At 40.2% G+C, this 27,137-nt stretch overlaps 1 long non-coding RNA gene across 1 annotated transcript; it reads right to left on the reverse strand.

Moving 5' to 3' along the window:
• Positions 1–21,085: 21,085 nt before the first annotated feature.
• On the reverse strand, positions 21,086–25,688 carry LOC121894198. The gene is made up of 4 exons (XR_006095502.1): positions 25,306–25,688; positions 23,390–23,543; positions 22,339–22,408; positions 21,086–22,258 (listed from the first exon to the last, which is right to left on the reverse strand). It is a non-coding gene; the product is annotated as an uncharacterized LOC121894198 (long non-coding RNA).
• Between the last annotated feature and the right edge of the window lie 1,449 nt (positions 25,689–27,137).

Genomic DNA, 27,137 nt, shown 5'->3' on the forward strand with positions numbered 1-27,137 from the left:
TTAGCATTAGCTTTTCTATGCAAAACTTAGTGTATTATCAACTACCCTAGCAGTCTGCTAGCTATCTTGACTAGCAGACAAGGGTAGACTAAACATATCTGTGTTTTCATTGAACTATACCTCCTGGACTAAGAAGCTAAGTGTTTTTCGCATCTTCCATTCATTTACGTGTTAGCATTAGCTTTGCTATGCTACGCTCTTGAGCTACTTATCAGCTCTGTGATTAATACAGATTTTGGTGGTGTATCCCAGTCTGCTAGTAAGCTTAACACACAGTAGCTTTCAAACCATGTCAGGCTAATTTGAATTCTCAATCTAGCTAAAAGCAAAGAAAAGTGCAGTGCACTGTTTTCCCAGGGGGGAGTCGATGGGAAGTGATGTGAAGTGATGTGAAGTCAGCTTGGCGAGATTCCACTTCAATCATCTTTCTCCTAAATATGATTGGGCAGACATTTATTACGTAATTAATGTCCTTGCTTAGCCACGCCTAACTGCAACCCAGTAACAAGGGAAGGAAAAGAGATTTTCTATTTTGCTCTCATACTTTTTAGGTGTTTACTTTATGCACATTAGATCCCAAATTAAATAATCAAGAGCCAATTGTGGACTTGCCTTTCCAGGGGCTTTAATAAATCAAATTACTGCAGAAAGACGACTGTTACTTTAATACACACATTTATTACACGTTCAAGATCACACTGGGATTTGACAATTAACAGCTCTGTCACACACTAACCTCTGAAGAACTGTGTGTTGTTCGTGGTCCTAACACACTGTGGATGTGTGTGAGAGTGCACACACACAGAGTGCTACATTTTGTTCTCTGTGGCACGCTCTGGTGCAAACCCCCCCCACACCCCCACCCCAACCCCACCCTGCCTTACTGAGTCGACAGTCCCATTGGAAATCCATGCAGCCGAATCTGAAGCCTTTCCCCCATGGCTGCCTGCTCATTGATTAGCTGTCAGAGAGATAGAGAGGGAGAGGAGGGCAAGAGAGCAGGCCTGGGTGAGTGAAAGAGAGGGAGAGGGATAGGGAGAGAGAGACCAGGCCTCGGTGTGAGAGAGAGTTGATGGGACGAAGCAGAAAGCAGAATGAGAATGAGGAAGAGAGGAAGACTTCTGCTGAGACTAACGCCGACACCGGGAGACGATGTGAATAAGAAAAGGAAGAGCAGAAGAGAGGAAGTTAAAATAGATCAGAGGATGAGGCCAGTAGGGGGAAGCTGAACCTGAACCTGAATCTGTTAGCTCTCTCTCTCTCTCTGTCTCTCTCTCTCTCTCTCACTCTCTTAAGGCGGGGACACACATTATGACTTTTGAGCCAGTTATTAATATGACTGATATGATATGATATTAATATGATCGGACCGAGTTGAGGCGGGTCTGTTCCCGTCTGCATCAGTTAGTGTTAGCTGGCAGATAAAATCATTTCAATCAGGAGAGACTCAATTAAAGGAGAGGCTCAGAGAGTAATTCAATTAAATTAATTTAAGATTGTGTGCACAATATGCAAGGTTGAAGAATATATGAGAGGTTTTTTGATGATTAGACACCATTGTGATGTCATGGTTGTCAGGGAGAGATCATGCCATGAGCTGTACAGGAATATCCTCCTGATGGAGTCTAGACACTGGTGGTGGTGGTGGTGAAGAGGTGAGAGCAGTGGCTGAAGATCTGGGTGGATGAGTTGTGGAGCAGGACTCTGATGAGAAGGGTTGCATTGATCTGACACTGCAAAGACAGCTGACAGCAGCAGAGAGGAACAGTTTGAGTTTTAGTTTTAGTTTTAGATTTAGTTGTAGGACAGTTTTTATTTGACAGTGACCAGATTAGCTCACAGAAGTTGTGGCGAAATCTGATTGGTTTGAAAGCGTGAACACGCTCAGTCAGCTGATTAAAGGTATACTGTGCAGGATTTTTCCTAAAAATAATGTATAGACTCATACATAATCCCTCTCAATCATCACTTATGACCTACTAGAAGTGTTTTGCATTGTATTTATCCACAGAGACTCTGCCCTCTGCCTGTATTTTCTTATTATTTTCCAATTTTCTTATTATTTTGCTGTGTTCAGGACGCTTCTGGGCGTCGACCTTTGGGCAGTGGTTGTGTAGCCCCCAGCCAATAACAGCATGCAGGGTGTGAGGTCGGGACTCGTAGCGTAGCAACCAGGTTACATCGCTGTCTCCGTCTCTCTCCTTTCCTCTGCTCTGCTCTCTGTCTCTGTGTCATGGATGTACAAAGAACTGCAGGTCTGTGTGTCTGCTTGACCGAGGGCGGGGCTGAGCTACACACACACACAGAGCAGAGAGGCCACAGCAGACTGGATGAACCCTGCAGGGTTGTGTGGAGATGTGGGCATGTTTGTTTGTGCTTCAGAATGCAACCGCCATGAAACAATTAGTGAAATAATGTTTTATTTCTCTGATTCAAGGCTTTGCTCTCGCCAGCGCCACTCGCTCTCTTCACTCTCTAGCTCACTCAACCACCTCTGCTCTCTCTCTCTCACTCTCTTTCGCTCGGTCATTGGGGCCAACTTTGATTGAAGCTATTCAGCGAAGTTTCAGGAGCAGGACCACACCTCAATTACGCCACTACCGGCATTCCTATAAATACCACCTAACCCTCTCCGCTTCTGGTGTGGTCCTTGCTAGCGAAATGCTGTGCTTTTGCAAACACTAGCCGACAAATTCTGCATAGTATATCTTTAAATTGAGAGAATAAATAAATCGAGTGTGAAGATAGTCTTCCTGACTGAACTTTCTCCAGCTTCATATAGTGTGTGATGTGCAATGCTTCTAAACTTGTCTTCGGGTCTAGTCGTTCTCACAAAGATTTTTTAAAACATATTTGATATTTGTCAGTGACGTCAGCCACCAGTGAACATCACTTGTGTATCACCCAAGGGAGACATATTGGTAAACAAAGACATTATTGGTGGTGTGAGAGAGCTGTAAAAAGAATGTATGTCTCTACAACATAAAATCAAAGACTTATAGAGCTGATCAGAGTGTTAAGCTAGCTTTGTTTTACATAGTTCACATGCCTCCAATTACAGCCCACGTCAATTTCAGTTCCATTTATTTATTTATATAGCATCAAATCATAACAAAAGTTATCTCAGGGCACATTTCACATGGAACAGGTCAAGGCTGAACCCTTTAATTTACAGAGACCCAACATTCCCCCATGAGCGAGCACTTGGCAATAGCGGCAAGGAAAAACTCCCCACGCCTCTCCATCCAGGATCCCGTCCTTTTTTTTGCCTTTCAGCGCAAATTGCATCACATATAAAGAGCACAAGCAGCTGGTTGCCATCTATATTTGTTTTGGTAAAAGAGAACGCAGGATTAGCAGGGTTGTCAAACACAGAAGTCCAGTTATAACTGACCAGTTGTTCTGTGTGTTGTTCTGTGTGATTACTCAGTCATAAGGTTTACGCTCCTTTCTTGATTGTCAAAGACAAAAAAAATCATTATGTGTGAACTGTCAAGTCTTTGTAGGTTTCAGCTATTCTTCACGTTTATCCCCAGCTTCACCTGTGAATCCACATCTCTTTATTTTCAGTTCGGTCTTGGTTGCGTCAAACATGTTTGAAATTAAATCTGTGTGGTTCTCACTGCTTTTTTATCTGTTATATGTTTTAATTGGTTACACAAATAACTCTAGCTCCATACTCTCTCACAAAGTCTCACTGTTGCAGTTCAGTTTTACTGTCCGGTTATTAATCATTATAACATATTTTTAATTTTAAGTGTTTTTCAAGGTATTCAAGGATGCTTTTCATATGTAAAATGGATAATAAAAACCAAAATCAACACTAAAAGCACAAAGTAGCACACAACATTAATCACACATTAAAAGCAGTTCTAAAAAGGTGAGTTAATCCACGCCTTCCAGCCAATCAGAATTGATAATAATAATTCACTTACATATTGTCAGATTTTCCTGCAGCACTGCATTTGTAATGTCTCTGTGATAAAGTATATTCCTTAAAGCTGTAATAGATATTTTTTTATAGTAATAATTTATCAAATGACAATGTGTGATGTCTGAGGAATCGCTTGTAGTGATGAATGTACAGAGAATTATGAGTGACTCTGCAGCTCCCCTCGACTTTATGGAGCTTTATAATGAGTTTCAGCTCATTGTTTAGCTGTCCGGCTGCAACTTTACTGTTTTTGTTCACTCTCAGCACTCTCATGGTGTCGTTTTCGGTCGCAGCAGGCAGCTGTTTCCAGAGAAAAAGCTCTAAAAACCCACTGTACACTACCTGCTAAGCACCAAACAGCAAACAGACACAGTTAGCAATTAGCTGGTGAACATCATGGAGCATTTAGCAGAAACATCAGTATAAAAGCTGAACAACTGGAGGAAATAAATTCAGTTCTTCATGTTGGATTGAAAAGTCTGTCCAGGTTTTCGTTGGACCCACACACTCATCTGCAGATAGTGATGGGACGGTGCTGAGACAGAGCAAGCTACTCAGTAATGGAGGATGAGGAGGGAATGTAAATGTCATATGTTAATGAGATTAGAAAAGGCAGAGGAAGAGTTGAAAAGAAGAGGTGAACCAGCAGAACGTGGGGGTACAGCTTCCCTGTGATGTATCCCAACCAGCATATCTGAGCTTTAATGATTCTCTCTGGATGAGAAAGAGAGACTAAAGAGACATCAAGGGAGCTGAGGGGGTGAGGAGGAGGGTGAAAGAAATAAAAAGCAGTAAAACAGCATAAGAAAAGACAGAAGTGCCCTTCTAGACATTTATGACTGCAGATGCATTAAAGTTTAAAGTTTTATGTAAAACTTTTCAGACTTCAAACCGCCTGGAATCAGGAGGTTGCATCAGAGAGGAGAATCTCTGCCCGCTAATGAAGCCCAAATTAAATCCTGATGTTACATTTTTATTTTCTGAAAAGAGATAAGAGTGAAATTAAAGTCTAAATCACAATTCTCTAGCAGTTAAGCTGTTATTAACACAGTAATGCCTTAATTTATCTAAACCGCAGACAAAACCAGACCTTTCTAATATCCTGCATTTTCCTCAGAAGCCTCCGTATTTTCTGATCTGCTCTTGTTTTAATTTATACTTGATGCAAACATGATAAATTGAGTATAATGCACATTTCTACAGAACTAATTCAATCAGTACAACAAGTGATGTCACGTCATACTCACCGCTCTTTCTTTTTAACACTAGTGCTGTTTTCATTCATTAATTTCTCCACTCGCTTCAACTTTGCTGTTTATTGATCTGCCTACCAGCAGCTCCTTGGATGTATTTCCTCCATTTCCTCATTTCATAGCTCTAAAGTGATTGAAAAAACAGCAAAGATGATGTTCAATGATTTGAGACTTGGAAATTCTTTGAGTACTGTAATTCAAGTTTTTTATTTGCAATAAATACAAAAACATAATGCGACACAAGACAACATATTACTTTAAATCAGGTTAGGGTTACACAGTGAAAGAAAAACAGATCTGGGTACATAATGGTAGCTAGTGCAGTTAAAATAAGACCAATGAGAACTGGTGTTGCTTTTTGTAGATTTGTCCAATACTGATGTTCTTGTCTGTCGATAAGCTTTAGATAATAACATGCAGGTATTTTTAAACGCAAGTATTTTCTAATATTTCTTGTGTGCAACTTATAAACAGCAATAATAAAACTAATCACTGAAATCACATTCACAATTAATAAAACTGTAAAATGGCTCCGATTTCACACCAAAAGCACAAGTGCATAGTTTGCATGAGGTAAAGTGTAGGATGAGAAGCATGACGTACATCATGATCATCCCACAAAACAGCCGACTGGGATTCTGGAGACTACACTAGAATGAAAACAATAACAATATAAATTTTCTACCCTGGAATCCCTGTCCTCTCTTAAAAGTTGTGGTAGGATCAGTGAGTTGAATTACATGACTTAAAAAGTTCACAGGCACATAAAATCAACTTGTGTTAAAACTCTTGAACAGTGTCAGCGAGTCCCAGCATGCAGAGCTAATCATGCAGCCTTTTATCTCAGAAATTTGTGTTAAAAATCTGGGAATTTAAAGTTCGTAACACTCTTTCACTTTCAACCAAAACATCTCATGAATTAGAAAAGTTTCTTTCCTGCAGCAGAAAGGACTCTGAACTTTTTCTCCCATATAGACAATAAACTGCATCTCTTTACTGTGTGACCTGAACATGCAGTTTGATGTCCTGCGAATACTGTTATAATTTCCCTCAACTTTTTTTTAATTTTATGTGTGGTAAACTACTGGCAATCATTTTTAAATAAAAGCAGGCTCTATTTTTAACTCTGCCTCTCTCTGGGTGGGCGGGCAAACCGTTTGACTGACAGGAAAATGAAGTTAGCCAGTGGGAATATGCTGTGTGAGGGGGGATTCATTAGCACTCTCTCAAAGGGACACAGTCATTTATAATTAAATGCCGAGGCTGTTCAATAATAGATGACCAGCAATGAATGTTTTCCAGAGACACAGAGCTTGAGACAAAATGCAGAGAGAAAGAGCGAAGCAGAGGAGGGAGAGGAGACATGAAGCGTACAGTGTTCCAGATGGCTGAAACTAATTACACATGAAAAATACCATCTTACCTCAGAATCCATATAGGGAAGAGTTAGTGGCTGTTATTTCAGCCTGAAACCTCAGAATCACAACTGAGCGGCAACCTCTGGGTCTAAAAAAATGAAGCCGACGCCGAAGTGCCAAAAACTGCAGTTCCTCGAATGGCCACTTGAGGTTGGCTCCAAAAGAGAGTCAAAATAGACGCCCCATGTTAAAATGCTCAACTTTACAGCAGAAATAAACATATTTACAGCCTGGTGCAAAAAACGGTTTTGGTCTCTATAGCTAATTTCCTCGTCTCATGACAACTGTACACCTGTTTAAATTTCATTAAGGCTTAAAGTTATGTATAATAAAGGCAATGGCCACTTTGAATGACAGGTTGGTGCCGTCACAGGCAAGTCGCTACCATGGTGACAACGCTGGTTGGGTAACGTAACAATGGCGTAACCCCAGATTCAGATTCACAGAGTATAGGCCTAGCCGTAGCCGTCGTTATTTCACTGTGTTTTTGGTTCATGAAAGTTAATTGTAACATTTTGCTTGCCTAAAAAAGTCTTGTTCAGTGTTAAGTTGTACTAAAAGACCCTCTAAAGAGTCGGATGTTCAGTTTTTTCCCATAAGTACATTTTGTTTTGATGATTTTATGCCTATTTTTCGCTAGCGGAGTTAATATGAGGCTTCAGCCGTCTGAGTTTGTAAAGCAAAGTGGATATCTTCCACATTTACAGTCTTTTTAGTAAAATATTACCTCTGTGTCTCCTTGGAGAGTGTCTCCCTGTGGAGCTTTGGTGGAAGTATCTGGCACTAAAAAGACTGTAACTTTGAAAGATATTGAATTGATTTGACTAATTTGGATGGCTCATATTAGCGTCAAGTAAACTTTTTAATACATTTTGTGCAGAAGTCTTTTTGTCCCCCATCACTTAAATTGCAAGTGCATTAAGAACTGATCATCTAATGGCCAGTATGAACAGGAGGCCAATTTTTTTTCCCAGGATGGCGAAGTCATGACCTGCCCTCCTCTGCCTCTGCCTGACTGTCTAGTACTTGTTGCCATTGTTGGTTGGGTTGGTTAGGTTTAGACATGAGGAGTGAGATTGGTTAGGGTCAGGGTAAGAATATCAGGGTAAACCAATCAGGGGCAGAGTAGGGCCGGTCATGACTTCGCCATCCTGGGAAAAATCTTTGTTTTGGCACCCGATTCTTGTTTTAGGACAGACTTGAAAAATTGTGAATCGATCCTCTGAGCAAATTTCAAGGGTGTTAGTGCCTAGAGAAAAGTCTCATACAGCATAAATAAGAAACACCAAGATAGTGCAGTCTGCAAGGTCTGACATGGTGTCTATACAACCTGTGTAGCAAAGACATAACGTTAGCAGAGCAGCAGGCGCCTCAGCTCTCCATCTGTGCCTACACAGGATGCCTTTCAGACACAGCATTCGGTGTAGGTCACATTGTCAGGGGTGTGTACTGGGAAAACAGGAGGAGGACCAAAATGCAGACACAAGGGCAGGACAGGCTGAATGGAAAGGGACTTTGATAAATTAATAATCACAGACAGGCTTGCAGGTCAGCAATGAAAAGGCAGCCAAAACAGACAAACGAGTCGCAAGGACAAGGCAGGTCAAAACCGCAGCTAGCAGAGCAGGTAAACATGATAATCAGAAACAGGGGAACGAGAAACAGGAACAGGTGGCTGGAACGCAAATGGACACCATGACAAACTGGCAGTTCATCATGTTAGTAAGACATATAGTAAAGTAGACCCTAGTAGACCCACCAACCACCTAGTATCACCATATCAACTCCTGAGTACTGTATCGTAGTAACCACAACTAGTATCCTTTCAACCACCTACCTCCTTTACTGACAAAAACTCATAGCAGTCGTTTAGCAACCACCTTAGCACCTACCAAGCAAAACTCTGGCAAACCGCCCAAAACAACTCAGAAACCACTTGAGATCTGGTCCTGTGCCCACACAAATTCATTTCCCAAACCTTGTAAAACCCTAGTAACCACCACAAACACTGTAGTAACCATCCTGCAAAGGCCAAGAGCACCTTAGCAGCCACCCAGCGACACTGTAGCAACCAGCCCAGTTCCCATAGTAACCAGCCCCAAGTAAAGCCCTACATGTGTGTCCTACCCCGCGCCAAACATCTGAGCAACCACCCAGTGACTTCTGTCTTTCTCAGAACATTTAACCATGTCTGCTAACTGAAGATAGACATTTATACCAGAAAACCTTCATATTTAGAAGTGATTGATTCAGTAATTGATTTACACAGCTCAGAGTGAGAATTCCCTGAATGGAAAACACAACAAAAATCTGTCACTAACCAGATGAAGCAGACATGAGAGAAAGCTTTTGAGAAACAAACAAAGAGGAAACAGAGAAGCTTCATATTTGAGGACATTACCCTCATGTCTGATTTGACTACCGTGAGACAAATGAGCTGAGAATCTTCTTTATAACCACCAGGGGAGAAGTATTACAGAGCAGATGCAAGGTCACCGGCTAAATTGGTAATGCTTCGGTAGCCATGATTATATTGGTACTGTCAGAAACCACAGGGGAGCAATAATGCAAACAAAGCATAATTCTGCAGAAGCATTTCCACAGAGCCACACATGGTAATGAACATGTTGTCTAAAATATGAGGAGGAAGGAATTCAGCTCCAAGAGAAGCGATCACTGGGTATTTCATGGAAATGTATGAATATGTAGAGTATGTGCGGTTCCCTCTGTGCTTGTTGACTGCTGCCTGCAATGAAATGCTGACTGGCAGCCATAACTCTTCGAGCAGCGGGACACATTTCATTCGTCCCTCCCCCCTCGTGTCACCTCTCTTTGGTCCCATTCCTCTTTCTCTCCATCACCCTTCTTCCTCCATTTCTCTCTCTCCACTCCTCACTCTGCTCTCCAGCCCTTCTCGCTCTCTCTCTCTCTCTCTCTCTTAAAAGAAATTTGTATCTACATGAGAGGAAATGTGGTGATTCACAGTTGGTTGCTCCTTCCACACACACATATATTAGTGTTGGTAAATCGTGGGGAGAGGACCACACAGGGCGAGATCACCCTGCGAGGGGGACCCCTGGGAAAAAAAATAGCTGTGGGCCCCAGTTCAGTTCAGCCACCACCCACTACTCCAGGTTAGTTTGTGCTCATTCGATCAGACACACATTTATTAAAGGGGACATAACCTCAATTTCCTCCTCAAACTGATGTCAGATTGTTCCCACAAATGGTCACCTGTTCTGTAATGATGCTGAGGTTGTTGCTAAGGCTGTTCCACAGGTTGTTCACGTTGTACCTCGCATATTTCGGATTGGATATCTGCTAATTTACGGATATATTTGAGATGTTGACCGTTTGAGTAGAAGAACGATAAAAAAGAAGTGAAATCCTACTGCTGTTTGTTTACGTAGTCTCCAGAAACTAACCAATCAGAACAGAGTCGACTCAAACCCCAAAACCCCTTTTAAGAGCAGCTAAACACACTGTTTTCAGTATTTCTATTGAAAAACAGTCCCTATATAAAACTGTAGACACAGTCAAGCCTGCAGAAATGAATGAGAAGTATAGCCACTAGAGCTAAAACAGTTTAAATTATTATTCAGCAACTATTAATCATTTCAGTTTGAAAAAAACCCAAAAAATTATTTGATCTCAGCCTCTCAAATGTGAATATTTGATTGTTATCTTTGTCATATGTGAGAGTATACTAAATATCTTAAAAGGCTTAAGACTCTTGGTCTAATAACACGTTGAAGATGTCACCTTGGACTCTCAGTTGCAGCCCTAATAGCCACAGCATTTTATTGCGGAGGCTGGAGGTGACTGTCTCTCCTGACAGAGATCTACCTCCACCTGAATCACTGAACAACCACTAACAAAACAGAATTTAACCGGTTAGAACAGCTTTGCAGCTTTGATGAATAAAGAGAGGGTAAAGAGTAGATGAAATGCTCAAATACTCAAAAGCCTGATCATGAACCAAATATGTGTCAGACTGAGAATGTGGCCCAGAAAAAAAACTAATTTGCTTCTATGAGTCAAGTGATTTCAAGTCCAGTCACTGGTTGTTACACTTTCTAATTTTTCACCATTGTGCTAACCACCATGTACTGCAGCAGTGGAGTCAGCCTCATTAAAGTACCATGTTCAGCTCAGCTGTCCATTAGGCATTAAACAGCCACTAATAAATCATATTATGCTTACTGTAGTTTCTGCTAGAGAAGTAGTTAGCTTTCACACATTCAGAGACTTTGTTGCTGCCTCCTCAGACGACTCCTCAGTGTGTGTGTGTGTGTGTTTGGCCATGTGTTCAATAAGTCTATACAAGTGCATGTTTACACTCAATTGCCAAAAAGATTATGTGTGAGATCAGTTCCCACCGATCTCTCACACTTGCAGCCACTAGTCTGTTGCCACAGTGACTGTTTGGCTCCTTGTTGATGATTGGCTGGTTGATCTGACACCAGCAGGTCAAACAACTGTTCATACCAGTTCATACCGGATACCAGAGGAATAGTCTTAAAATCTTTTTAATCCTTTATCTTTTCATCTAGCACAATCATCAGGTCAAAATTTCAATTTGTTTTATTTTATTTTATTAATTTAAAAGTTTAATTTTGCAAATCTTGTCTTGTGTTAAAGTTTTATCTTTTTGTTGAACACAGACCTGCTTCCTGTTCTCAAAAATCGCTCATCTCTTCTAAATGGATCAAATCGGGACATTTTCTTTATATAAATATGAGCATCATCTTACACAATATATAACTGGCTGCACAGTGCTAGTTGTCAGCTTTTTGTTTGGAGTTTTATTTTAAATTATTTATTTATTTATTTTGTAATTGAACATCATGAACATGTAGACATTCATTCAATTTATTTTATGATCAAATACCTGCAAAACTGGTGACATTTCCATCAGCCTCCGTTAATTTGTGTGCTAATGATATGCTAGTGCTAATTTGCAAACGTTAGCATGCTATCACATTAAAGAAAGATGGTGAGCATGCTAAACATTATACCTGCTTAACATTAGCATGTTAGCTAATGGCTGACTACGGTATAGGTCATAAATCCCGCCCCCTCCGTGTTAGCAGATGGTACATGAGCCAAACTAAAAAATCAAAGTACACGTCAAATAAGTTTTTCCAAAAGATGGTTTCTGTCACTTTAGGTAGTTTTTATTGTGCTGATATTTGTCCAAGTGCTCATTTTTCTGATACGTTTGTTTTTAATTAGTTATTTGACTATATAAAAACAGGGGGTGACATCATGATTGACAGCTGTGTCAGCCACTCTCAAACCATGGTCAGGTGGTGCGATGGCTGTATCCTCAGCTGTATCCTGGATATAATCCTCAATTATATCCAGTGCAGTATCTACACGACACATTCACTTTACTACATGACACAGGTTTAGGCATGAGGAGGGAGAGGGTTAGGGGTCGGGGGCGCGTGTCGTGTAACATGTTAATAGGGTGACAACATCAGGGGTGTGTGTCATGTAGTAGAGTGGGTGTGTCATGTAGGGTTAAAGTGAGTCTACAAGACCGCAGCTAGAACCTTCTCATCATCCCGCCACCTGACTCTACTGCACAGACTCTGGCTCCAAATGACGTCACACAAGCAAGATGGCTGCTCCCGGAAAGGAGATACTTTGGCTTAGCATGCTGATGTTAGCATGTAGCTCAAAGCTCCACGATGTCTTCCCTACAGTAACATTACCAGTCACTCAGTGAGGTACGTCAATTCTACAACATAGTTCAGGACTAGCGGGGTACATTATGACTCAGTCCAACTTAATTTTATGAAAAAGTGACAGCTTTAGAAAATACATTAGTTTTAATATTTTTTGGCTGCTGTTCAAGCTGCGATTTTACTGAGAGCAGGTTTAATGTTAATAGACTGTAGATCAACATTCAACCTTCACATCATCACCCAAACTCCATCATGTAACACTAAAAAGTGTTCAGCAAGCCCACATCCTATCATTCAACTGTGCTAAAGAGTGTGGAGGTGTTGCACGGGGGGATTCCTCTGTGTGTTTGTGTGTGTGTGTGTGTGCTACAAAGAGAATGGTGCAGTGCTTATTTATGTGTCCATTGCGTCATCTAGCTTCAGCAAAGTGCTGCAGTCACTTTTTAGCCCACCCTCCCCCAAACACTCTCACACACACACACACACACACACACATACACACACACACACACAAACACACATAAAACACACACATGCACACACAAACACACACGGTCCCTTGTTAGAGCACACGGTCATGCGATCGGCGCTGCACGCTGCTGCATGTGTCGGGGCTGAGCTCCTATAATCCACATTGATTCATGGTGTAGAAAGGAAACAGCTCCCAGGAGAGAAACACTCAGAGCTGTTGTGTCCATCAGCTGCCGTTTGTGTGTCTGAGATCAGACCAAGTGTCTTTCTGGCAGATTCTTCGTTTCGGAAAGTGTATGTTCAGTCTGAAAACATCAACAGTTAGCTGGGTGGAGGTTTGGGGATGCTGTAATGAAATCAGGGAATGTATCTTTAAAAGAAAAACAACAGGGTTTGTGTTGGGAGGAGTTTAGTACAAATGTAGTTCAGCTGAACATCTGTGGAGATGGAATTTATATTGAGTCATATTCAGCTGAGTATTATCAACCAATAATCAAAATAAAGTTTTGTCACCGGGGGAGTAGTGATGTCTTCGTGGGTGGTCATACCATTTAACTCAATCTAGAAGTATTATCAGAAAAATTTAATGAAAGTATAATGAAATAAAAGAAGAACAAGGAGATCTATGATACTGTCACTACTGACACTAGTGGTTGGACAGATGGATAGATAGATTGTTAAGTGAATAAATTGATGGATGTTAAATGGGTGGATAGATGAGTAAATGGATGGATTGATAAATTGATGTTTGGATGGATGAATGGCAACTGGGGAGTAAAATTACAGCAAAACTGTCCATAGCCGGTGCTATAGATATCCCCAGGAGCCTACTGGTTAAGGTGCATACCACATAACAGCAATGTCCATCGTTCGATTCAGGACCTTTGTTTGTCACAACCCTCTCTCTGTTTCCCGTCTCTCTACACTTTAAACGGTTGATTCACTAGCCAGGCCCACGCCACAACAATATGTGATTGAAGGTTTAATGGAAATGAGGAAGTATTGGATGTTGAAGATGGATGAATGGGTGAGGGGAAGGGAAAGGGAGGGTGGGTCGAGAAATCTGACACAAACAGGGCAGGATGGGACCAGGTATAATTGGGCTTGACAGGTAATTAGAGGTGTGGTTGAGGTGTGGCTATGCTCCTGAACCTCAGTTAACTTCATATAAAGGCAAACTTAATCGAATAGTTTACATTAATTCAAATCCCTAATGGATCGATAGATGGATGGTGAAGTGAATGGATGGATAAATTGATGGATAGTTGGATGGACAGATGAATAAGTGAATGGATGGAGGGATAAGGAGATGGGCAGCTGGGTGGATGGAGGATGATGGTTGGGTGGACCGATGGACAGTTAAGTGAACTGAAGGATGTATATAGATGTATGGATAGTTGGATTGGATAGATGTTGGATGGATGGATGAAAACATGTTGGGACAGGGGTATTGATATATAAATGGTCAGATAGATGGTGGATGATGGATGCATAGATGGAGGGATGTTTACATTAATGGATAAAACAATGGATGGATTGAGGGTTGGATGATTAAATGAATGGTTGATGTAGCATATGGGTTACAATAGTGATTTCAGGGGGTGGACTGGGGTGGCCAAAGCCACACCTGAAATCGAATTGGCCACCCCAGATCTGATAGGTTGTTGGTCAACTTCATCAACACAATAAAGCCGGACAAACGCTGGTCAATCTATGATGACAGCTGATCAGCTGATATCAGACCAGTTTGTCATTTCCTTCTACTATAGTAATGAGAGCTGATCTCTAGTCAACAGACTTTTGACCACGAGTCAGAAAAAAAGCAGGTCTCAAAATCAAAAGTACTGGAAGACGCAAGCAGCTGCATCCATGTGCTGGCCGTCAGGACTCAGGACCCCAGTCACAGTGACCGCAAGCTGAGCTAACATGATATGAATAATGTGCAGTTTTAAATATATTTTGCACAAGTAAAAAGTATAATGGGACTGTTATGGTGACAGAGTAGAGTAAACTCCTTTAAGTGTTGTGGACATTGGTTTGGGGTTGCATACAATGTGAATTTGAATGTACAATGTGTGTTGGAAGAGATAGTAGAGCTGATGCAAGCTGAGTTAACACCACAGTGATATGAATAACATTACTGACGACTGTTTTAAATATGTTTTGCACAGGTAACCAATGTAAATAAATGTGTTGCACCAGTTTAGACCCAGAGCTTCATTCTGAACCTGTAACATATAACATATTTACTACACTACAGGGAAATGGCTCTTAGAAAATGTGCAGCCTATCCTGATATATACATACATAATTACTGATTGAAAATAGACATGTCATGGCCACATGACATGTCATGGCCACCCCATTCAAAATGTCCTGGATACACCACTGATGGATTAGCTGGTGGCTGATGGATAGTTGGATAGATAGATGAACAAATATTGGATAGATTAATGGTTGTTGAATAGATTAATAAATGATGGACCAATGGACAAGAGGTTAAATGACTATGTATATTATATATGTATGTGTAAATGGGTGGATGGCTGGTTGTTTTTCTTTAATGTTTTTAATGCATTATGTTAAGCACTTTGAATGTCTCTTGTGTATAAAATAAATGTGCATTGCCTTATCTCTATATATAAATATAAGATGGATGGACGGATGGATGGATAGGTGACTAAATGGATAGGTGGGTGGACAGACAAACGGGCGGATGGCTGTATAGATGGTTGTTTTCTTTTTTAATGTTTTTAATGCATTACATAAAGCACTTTGAATGGCTTCTGTGTATGAAATGTACTATAAAAATAAATGTGCCTTGCCTTACCTTTATACGGATGGATGGATGGATAGGTGAATAAATGGGTGGGCGGGTTGATAGAGAAATGGACGGATGGCTGGATGGATGATGGGTAGGTGGATAGAGGGATTGCTGGTTGGATGGCTAAGTGAATGGATGGATGTACAGTATATATGCATGGATGGATGGATGGATTAATGGATGGAAGTGAATAAATGGGTGGACAGATCTGTTTGACAGCAGCCCTGTCATGTTAACAATAAAACAAAAGATGAAAATAGATCTTTTCTTTCTTTTTCTGACACACACATACACACATTGTCCAGCTTCAGTTGGTTTGTTTTTCTGTGAACAGAGACTCTAAAGGCTGCTGTAAAAATCCGACTAGCTCCTGACGCCCATTCACACAGAGACAAACAGCAAAAGGGGAGGAGGACACTGTGAGAAGGGGGGGGAGGAGGCTGTAAATCCAGAGTTTATGGTCTGTCCGTGGACCAGTAAAACACACTGAACTGTGATATCAGTCAGCAGGTCAGACTGAGAGAGAGGGAGGGAGAAGGAAACAGGTCATCAGGGAGAGAGGGAGGATGAGAGAGATGGAGATGAAAGACGGGAAGGAGGTCAAACTGATGGAGAAGAGGGGGGAGGAGGAGCTTTGTGGTAATATCGCTGTCTTATTGTGTTTTTTACAGCTCTTCTGGTGTATGTGTGTATGATCCTGTATATTTATCTTTGTGAAGACCAATTTGAGTAACACATCTGGGGACATTCTGGTCGGTCCTCACTTTGGGCTGAACCTTTTATTTTATTATATTGTTTATGTTGTTTATGTCCATCTGTAGTGGTGGAAGCCACCAGTGATACAAAAGTTGTCAGTTGTGGTTAAAATATTACACTTAGAAAACAGACATAGCGAAACATCAATATTACAACCACCAAAAGGAGAAAGACAATGCTAGTTCCTAACGAAGGACATCAGTAATCTAAACATCATTAAACCAAACAATTCATGTGGAGGCTCTTAATTATTAAAATTAAGACTGAAATTTAATTCTTGATCTTGGAAACAGCAGCTGACAAAGTAGACATAGACAACTGGCAGACTTTCTGGGGAAGACCTGGTCTGACTAGGAGAGACAGCATATATCCCACTTTGGATGGAGCTGCTCTTATATCTAGAAATATGGCCGAGTTTAATTGTAGACCAAAACCATGACAACCCAGAGTCGAGACCAGAAGGCAGAGCTGCAGTCCTACACGCTTCTCTGCGCCTCCATTAGAGCAGTTACCCACCCAAAACCACATAGAGACTGTGTCTTCTCCCCTGACCACTTAAATCAATTAAATCAATTAAATCCAAAGTAAACAAAAGAGGAGTCATTCATAAAAATCTAATAAAAATTAACACCACCACTACAATAGTACAGTAAAATAGGAGAATTAAATATGGACTCTTAAACATTAGATCTCTGTCATCTAAAACTGTATTAATAAACAATCTAATCTCAGATTATTATATTGATTCATTTTGTCTTACTGAAACCTGCTGTGTCATGAGGAATATGTCAGTCTAAATAAATCCACTCCTTCCAGTCATACTAATACTCACATTCCTCGACCAAGGAGGCCGGCCTCAAGGAGGTGGAGTTGCAGCCATATTCAACTCAAGCCTGATAATCAACCCTAGACCTAAACTTAATTATAACTCATTCGAAAGCCTTGTTCTTAGTCTCTCACATCCAACCTGGAAAACTTTACGGTCAATTCTGTATGTTATAGTGTACCATCCTCCTGGTTTTTATCAAACTGAGTCCTTAGTACAGATAAAGTAATAATAGTAGGTGACTTTAATATTCATGTCGATGTCAATAATGTTAGCCTTGGCACTGCATTTATCTCATTATTTGACACAATTAGCTTCTCTCAGAGTGTAAATAAACCCACCCACTGTTTTAACCACACCCTCGACCTTGTTCTGACATGGCATCGAAATTGAACACTTAATAGTTTTTCCACGAAAACCTATTCTATCAAATCATTAATTAATCATTTTTTAATTCCCATTACTGGATTACACGCCATTAGACAAAAATGTCTTCACTAGATGTTTATCTGATAGTGCTGTAGCTAAATTTAAGGAGGCAATTCCATCAGTACTGAATTCAATGCCATGTCTCAATACAACAGAGGACTCTTATGCTAATTTTAGTTCCTCCCAAATTGATCATCTTGTTGATAGTGCCGCAGGCTCATGACACTCAACTCCATCACCCCTTTAAAAAAGAAGATAATTAAACAAAAGAGGTTAGTTCCATGGTATAACTCCCAAACAAATTAAAGCAAATGTCGCAAAAACTTGAAAGGATTTGGCGTTAGAAGAATCTGACTTAGTCTGACAAGATAGTCTTAAAACATATAGGAAGGCCCTCTGTAACGCCAGAGCCACCTATTACTCATCATTAATAGAGGAAAATAAAAACAGCCCTAGGTTTCTTTTCAGCACTTTGGCCAGGTCGACAAAGAGTCATAACTCTATTGATCCATGTATTCCTATATCTGTCAGCAACGACTTCATGAGCTTCTTTAATGATAAAATTCTAACTATTAGAGACAAAATTCATCACCTCCTGCCCTCAAACGATTGACTGATTTACCCTCAAACACAGGAACCTTAGAAACAGCTGTAAAACCTGATTTATATTTAGACTGTTTTTCTCCATTCGACCTTCCTGAACTAACTTCATCGATTTCTTCATCTAAACCATCAACCTGTCCCTTAGATCCCATCCCAACTAGGTTGCTTAAGGAAGTCCTACCCTTAGTTAGCACTTCATTAATAGATATGATCAATCCATCTTTACTAACAGTTTATGTACCACAGTCCTTTAAAGTAGCTGTAATTAAACCTCTTCTTAAAAACCATACTCTTGATTCAGGTGTTTTAGCCTACTATAGATCTATATCTAACCTTCCATTTCTCTCTAAGATCCTTGAGAAAGCAGTCGCCAATCAGTTGTGTGACTTTCTACATAACAACAGTTTATTTGAGGATTTTCAGTCAGGATTCAGAGTGAACCATAGCACAGAGACAGCACTGGTGAATGTTACAAATAACCTCCTAATTGCATCGGACAAAGGACTTCTCTCTGTACTTGTCTTGTTAGATCTCAGTGCTGCATTTGACACCACTGACCATCACATCCCATTACAGAGACTGGAACATGTAATTGGCATTAAAGGAACCCCATTATGCTGGTTTAAATCCTATTTTTCAGATGTTTGTTTTAATGATGAATCCTCCATGCACACAAAAGTTAGACACAGAGTGTCACAAGGTTCTCTGCTTGGACCAATACTATTCACCTTATATGTGCTTCCTTTAGGTAATACTATTCAGAAACACTCCATAAATTTTCATTGTTATGCAGATGATACACGATTATATTTATCAATGAAGCCAGATGAAGTTGCAGAAAAACTAGTCCACGCATTTGTTACTTCTAGGCTGGATTATTGCAATTCCTTATCCTCAGGCTGCCTATAGCAGACAACAGCTACAGGGGAAAGTGAGTATAACAGTTGTCGATGGTACATACATATGTGGTTCTAATGTACAGATGGATAAATAGATAAATTAAAGGAAAAACTGGTACAGGTCTGAATGGTACAGTGAGGGGATCTGGTGGCTCTGTTATGCTTTGGGGGGCATTTTGCTGGCATGGTTTGGGTCCACTTGTCCCCTTACAGGGAAGGGTCACTGCATATCAATACAAAGTTGTTCTTTGTGATCACTTTTATCTTATGATGAAACATTTCTATCCTGATGGGAGTGGTCTCTTCCAGGATGAAAATGCCCCAGTTCATAGAGGTCACGAGGGGTCACTGAATGGTTTGATGTATGAAAATGATGAACACCTATGGGAGATTTTGGAGTGACGGGTTAGACAGCACTCTCCACTACCATCATCAAAACACCGAATGAGGGAATATCTTTTCGAAGAATGGTGTTCCCCAGCCTTGACATTGATTCTACGAGTCTCTGGAACTCTTCTGGAGGGATGAACACCATTCTTCAGAAAGATATTCCCTCATTTGGTGTTTTAATCATGGAGGAGAGCACTGTCTAACAGTCCAAAATCAACTAACTTTGTATTGATTTGCATTGACCCTTCCCTTTAAGGGGACTAATGGACCCAAACCATGCCAGCAAAATGCCCCCCACAGCATAACAGAGCCATCAGATCCCCTCACTGTAGAGGTCAAGCATTCAGGCCTGTACTGGTTTTTCCTTTAATTTGTCAGCCGTCTGTATCTCGAACATGATGGGAACATTTTTTTTCTTTCTCCTAATATTAGGTATACAAGAGATCCCATGGGGGTGATCTTCCTTGGCTCTGTGTTGCCCAAATTGGTAAAGCAGCTGGCACTGAGACAATCTACCCCAACCACTGCTTACAAAGCACCACTGTACAGGAACTCTCTGATGTTGGCCTAGAGGCAAGAGAGATCATATCAGTGATGATGGGGCATAAATGTGAACTATCCCTGCAACCTTACTGGCGTCCAAACTATAACAATTGTAGATGCTGGAGCAATATCCTTGCTTCTGGCACCTTGCAATAAAACGCACCTGTCCAGAATCAAATACCCCTGTACCAACAAAGAAGAGTGCTAACATAATTGAACACTACTTCAACAATTGCACAATTAATCACGATATCCAGATAAATCACCTCATCTTTAAGCATGCTTTCCACTGTGTCTGTGTGTAGCTGCGTCTGTATGTTGCTTGGCAACCATTCTGCTAAATGTCGCTGAAGAACTGAAGAACATTGCATGGCAGAAGGATGATTATTTGTTATCAATAAATTATTGCATTTTTTGTTGCTGTGTTTATTTTATGAAACCTTGCCAGGTATATGTACTAACCATTTTATAAAAGCAATAGGCCCCGCGGCTCTGCTCCGTGTCATGCCTAACAACGCCCCTTAGCTGTTCTAAAATCACTGTAAACCACAGCCTCTTGGGGCTTATTGCTTTTATGACTTTCACCAAAAAAATCAGACGAGTGTCTGAAGGAAAATTCTGCACATAAAAATGTTAATAATGGTTCATGTAGTGCTGAATGATCAACTATTTAACAAGAGTAAAGTTATATTATATAGGTTATGGACAGTGGAAGAAGTATTCATATCTTTAAAAATACCAATACAATGGAGTAAAAATACTACAATTTCAGTAAACATTTTTCTTAGAGTACTAAGACTATGTCTAATAAGAAATTGTTAAGAAGTTGAGCTGTACTTTTGGAGTTTTGTAGATTCAGATGTGAAGACAAGCTGCAGAATCAGAAGAAGGAGGGCAGACATCTTTTAACTGCTCTGTGCTTCTGTGAGAAACTGATGTCACTGTGTGAATAATGTATAAGTCATATAAGGTTTTGCTCTTATGGCCATACATATTTGACCATGCGTGCCACTTCTGAGAAGCAGAAGGAACATGCAGCACTCAACATGCAGTATGTATGTTTATATGCACATGCACACACATTCATGTTTGCACTAAACTTGTGACATTATAGCTGCTCACAACTACAACATCAATCTGTACTCTAACATAATTCTAACTGTAAAGGATAAGTCTGGTTATATTCTATATTTTTCTTATCGTCAAGAAATCTGATTAAGAGACCAAAACCAACAATTAATTGATCTACTAAGTATTGTGTTTGTATCCAAAGCCGTTTTTGAAGATTTAAGTCTTCGGTGGGAACCAGTGGGCTTGGGTCTGTGTGCCGCAGACAGAGTAGGGAAGTCATAAAGTATTGAGAGACAGACCAACATATTTTTGGTTTTGGTCTTTCATGAGATTTGCTGAAAATAATAAATATATAAAACAACTCTAGACTTAAAGGTGCACTGCAGAGTTTTACTGTAATCAAAGAAAGTTTCTGTTTCTCACCAAAACGTATCATGTTGAATGCATTTCCTTCCTCATAAAACACATAAAACACTTTTAATGATAATTTTGAAACCGTCATTATTTAAATCCAATTCATGTTAACTTGCAAGCAGTCTCTGCCTTTGTCGACACATTGCTTTGTATCTTGGCACATAACTGCCACCTGTGGATCAATGGAATAGTGTGAAACCATTGACAGGAAAGTGAACGATGTCACCCACATGCTTTGGGCCTGCATATGCGTCCTCATGCATACAAACAAAACAGGGACTCAGTCATAAAAACATTGCTCCATAGAACTACTAGTGATCAAAAACTCACACAGTGCATCTTTAAAGGTCACGTATTATGAAAAACTCACTTTTTTGATGCTTGTGCACATACATTTAGGTCTCTGATGTGTTTACTAACACACAAACTGAAACAACCCAGTCAGTTTTTTTTTGTGGGCTGCCTACTTCAGAAAACTACCTTTGCAAAGGTGCGCCATATTTTTCATGCAAATGCTAGACCTGCTACAACCTGATTACAATAATAATTGACAATTTATATTCATAAAAGATACTTACTGCTCTATTCCCCTGCAGACTATAGTCCGCTCTATAAATATTGAATGCATTCTGTAGCGACAACACATTCAAACACACAGGTTTTAGGCCGAGATGATCCACCGTGCATGATGGCTGGTTCTGAGGCTGCTGTAGTCTTCTTGTAACCTAGTAAATCTGAAAAGGTAAGAGTCATGTAATGTAGAAAAGATAATGATGGCATTATTATAGTTTCATTCATCAAGCATTCATCCTACCTGTGGTATCTCCCTGCAGCAGACATTCTCAGACTTTGTAAGCTTTGTTGCACAATTCCCACAAATACACCTGTGCCAGGAAAGAGATTAAAAAAGTGACAACATTGCAGGTGTAGTTTATTTGAATGTTTTGTTACTAATGAGGACATAGGTAACCAAATGCAACGATTTAATAAAGTTCATGTTAATAAGTACATAATATTTAAACACTGTAATAACTGGTAAACATACATTACTACTAGTTATGAGAACTTGGTAGACAATCCTACACCCCCTGATTGGCCAATTGGCAGGTACTGTTATCGGGAAAACATTGCTGGCTCTTACTGACAGCGTTTGAGCTAACAGGAATAGCTTAATGGCATCTATGTTACTTGCATTCATTTATATGCTAGAATACTAGCTTTTGATAAATAAACATTAATTATCAATAGTGTGTGGAGCCTCATTTTCATTTTTCCACAATCCTCTAAACACGCCGTCCTTTTATATCTAGTACAGGTACATGCACACACTTTATAAATGGAGTCACTAGCAGTGGGTTGTCTGCAACACAAACAGCCACCACAGCCGGCAACGTATCCTCATACAAAAAGAAATGTTGAAGTGACATAAAGTTAATAACTAAACATTCAGAAACGTCCTTGATGCTTGAACTTGTTCAAGAGCCTCTTATTGCTCAGGATCTGACTCTGGTTAAAACATATACGGTGGAACTGCTATGTTTTCTCTGGCAGCCATGTTTCTCCAAGGGTTCATGCTCAACAGTTGCTATGGTGGCGTGAGTCGCATCGGTACACCCTGTGGAAGAGGGAGGTGAGGTGAGCATCAGCTCATTATCATTTAAAGGAACAGACACTCAAACCGGCCGTCCTGAACAGGGCTGTTTAGACAGGATGAGAAGGCTGCTGTGGTGCTTGATCCTTGTGATATTTTGACCAAAACATGTCAGATATATTTTATTAAGACCCCAGGGAGCTGTGTTAACTTGTGGAAAAGGGGTATAATATGTCACCTTTAAGTGCAACACACACTGGTTTACATCACGTACCGTTGTATGCCTCGAGCATACATCAGACGTGTCTTGCAGACAGACGTAGTCAAGGTAAAGCTGATTCGGCACAGGACAAGAAATGATGTGAAAAGGGGTTCTCCATGCATCATGTGCAGCTGAATCAGGTGTTTCTCAGAATGAGGACAGCAAACTGCAGAGGAAAAAAGCACTGGAGCTTATATTCTAGCTTGTAATAGTGCAAACAGACCAACGTTTACACACTACTGTTTCTTCATCAGAGCCAAAGACAAGAAGAAGAAATCGTGATCAGAACAGGATGGGAAAATTAAGCCACGGGGGCGACTTGAGTCTGAAGGAGCCACCTGACAGTTACTTTGTACACAGATCTCACCGTCTACAGTTTTCTGGTTGTATAACAGTTTCTACTGAAATAATAGTCCCAATAAAAAGTGTTTTCTCATTATCCAGAGAAACGGGAACACTCTGCCTGGAGGGAGGTGTTTCTGAAATGTAATTTTTCAATACTGTGCACTCAGATTTTGTGCAAACAGGCTGCACAGACGTGACTTGCATTCAGCCCGGCTGCAGCAGCAGCAGCAGCAGCAACAGCAGAGGGATCCCCTGTTAAGATGCTGCCTGTAATTATTGGATTATTGAAGAGTGAAGGAGCTGGTGGCCAACCTGAGCCCTTCACACTCATGATCACAATCACAAACATCAATACCCTCCTCCCTCTGCTGCCATCCATTCTGCAGCCCCCCTCCTCTCCTCAGACGGCTGAGTGGAGGAGGCAGAGCTGCTGGGAATCCCACAGTCATACATTATATAACCAGCTCTGTGCTGCAGTCATGGTGCTCAAGCTGTGGCACTGATTAACTGGTGGCTGTTCTTCTAAATCTAGCAGATCAACCTCCACATGGAAAAATTAATCATTTTTTCCATCTACTTAAAGGCACACTCTCTGATTTTGTTGTTGGGCCCGGTTTTGCTAAAATGGCGTGTCAGCTCTGTTAAGACATCAGTCAATTCTTAAGCAGACAATGAGGTCATCTTCAAGCAGCAATTGGCCAGTTGTGAACAACCGAGTACAACACCATGAATATCTTTGGAGAGGAGAGACTGTCTGAAAGTGTGCACCATTATCCACATTTATATGACTCATCGTGTCTCAATGGCTTTTCATCCCGCCTTCGAATGTGGACATTCAGAACAGGCAGAAACACTTTGACTTTAGATGTGGTCGGACGCCAGTTCATATGAACTAGTTAGTTTGAAGCATCCTGTCAAGAGTTTTTACACATAAAAGACACAAATGTCTCCCCTGCTCCCCTTTCACACTGACAGTGAGCATGTTCTCTGCACAGTGGAGCATTATTTTCATCATATTTTTATGACTTTAGTTTTGATAGATTGAGGTAATCTGACATCTTTGCTTGATAAGCATCATCTGCATTTCTTTTCTTACGTGTCAGAAATCTGCCCATCTTGTACTTTCTGTTACATGTTGTTTTGCTGTTTGGATGACACCTGCTAATCTGAACAATAATAATAATAATAAACTTATTTATACAGCACTTTTCAAAGCAAAGTTGTGAATTATTCAGGTGTAGATTTAACACATTTTGCCCCAGATGCTTGAGGGTGTATTTATTTCATGCAGGGCTAATATCAGTCTGAATGTGGCCTCACATGAGCCACAAGGAAGTTTGTAGTGACAAAACAAATATGACTTTACCTTAAACTAGGGGTGTGCGGTATGACAATATTAGATCGTGAACAATTAAAATGTCTCCATTACGCCTTTACAGAGCGATCATTAGTATTGTGCGACAGTGCACAGTCTGCTAGCAGGAGGCTAACGGGTAACATCACCGACATGGCCTCATACAACATCTCCAATCTGCTGGTTTTATGGTTTTACAGCAGTTTTAATGTCCTGCTAGGAAGCTCACCTGCTGCACATCATGTTAAACTGACTGCTGGGCTGCAGGTAAACACCACCATTTAGTGGTTAGCTTGCCTGTCAACTGGTAGCACTAACTTCTGTCATGCCACAAGCTAGCATGATGTCAGCTGTTCTGTGTTGGTGCCTTTTTTTAACTGTGCACATCCTCCTAATTATCCGAAAACAACACATTAATGGTTCTACACAACATCAACTGTTTGCTTTTCAGCTGTGAAATTAGTCTGGTTGTACTGTTAGTTTGATTTCCCACTGCAATATCCATTTTAAACAAGGCCAAATAGACTCGTCACTACTTTTTAATGGAGCATTGCACAACTGCTCTTATTTATTTATGGAATTGTTTCTGTTTTAATGTAATTTTATAAGAGTCTTTTGTGGGTGTATATTTTTATGTTGTTTTTGAGCCCCTGACCTAATAGACAATAAAGTTTTTTGAATCTTGAATCTTGAGTACTGTTAAACAACCTGCAAAATAATCTTTAAAAACCAACATGAAAACTGTGATAAGATCGTGGATCATGATCCTACTTGAAAAATTCATGATATGACATTTTTGCCACGTCGCCCCCTCCTACCTTAAACACGACTTTTTACGAGAAATCTCAATCAAAGACATATAATGTGGTCGCACAACAAAATATTGTATGTATGTATTTGGTTTTCAAGAAACAAAAATACAAGGATTTCTCTACCTGCTTGGTTTTCTGCAAATATCTCATGTAAATTTGGCTGATTTGCACTAAACCAGGGTTGAAATCTAACAAAAACAGCATTTTCTTCAGAGTTTCTGTTTGCATTTAATATTTGGGTGAACAACAGAGAAATGGATACTGCTGCACAAATAATTTGAGAATTTTCTGCGGTTATTTGATTGAATTTGTTTCATGATTAAAATACAAGATATGTCTGCACAACACTAATCAGAGTCATGGTGTATAAAAACAAAAAAACATGCACTGGTATTACTGGAGTTACTCCAAAAAAATGGCAAAGGCATTGTTGCAATTTAAAGTTTTTCAAGGAAACAACAGCTAATCAATAGCAGGTGCGCCAGATAATAACGCAGTTGCATCAGTAGACATTTTCACGGCAGACAGTTTGACTTGTCAGTGCAGGGAAGTGCAGAGGTAATTAATAACATTAATGACAGCTTCATTCCATTTAGCTGAGCCATTTCCAGGGCTCTGGTGGTGTTGTGCATGCTGACTCACTCATTGGCATGGTTCACTTCAACGATTCGTGGAATGGAGCCACCTTTAACGTTATTTACAACCTGTGCTTTTCTTTCTCTGACAGGTCAAAATGTTGGCCAGGAAAAGGGTCTATTAGACTGATGATTGTACAGTTCCTTAGAAGCTTTTAAAAGGATTTTATTGTGCTAATGGAAAAAACATCCTTTAAGAAGTAGAATAGCCATTATGTCTGTATTTTCATACAGTGTCTGAAGATTAATGTCTTTATCTTGATTTGTCTTCAAATTTGTTTCAGTTGTCAAGTCCAATTCATGAGGAATTTTCATAATATTAGATGTTTAAATTGATTACGTGATGTTAAATATTCATATACAGCAGTGCTGGGCCCTCTTGAATGCTCATTTTACCATCTGCAAACATTTTAGCACACAAGCAAATACAGAGGACAACACACAGGATGGAAGGTAGACTGAATACAGTTGTGTTGTTAGACAATCAACAAAATCACAGCACGTAACTCTCCCTGAAACTGCAAACTGTTGTTTTTTATATTAACATGAGATACAACGTGCTAAGTAGTGAATTTTGAGATGCTCACAGGTGTATTTTTGAAATTTTGAAAAAG

This window comes from Thunnus maccoyii, chromosome 3, assembly GCF_910596095.1.
Source record: "Thunnus maccoyii chromosome 3, fThuMac1.1, whole genome shotgun sequence".
Taxonomy (NCBI): Eukaryota; Metazoa; Chordata; class Actinopteri; order Scombriformes; family Scombridae; genus Thunnus; species Thunnus maccoyii.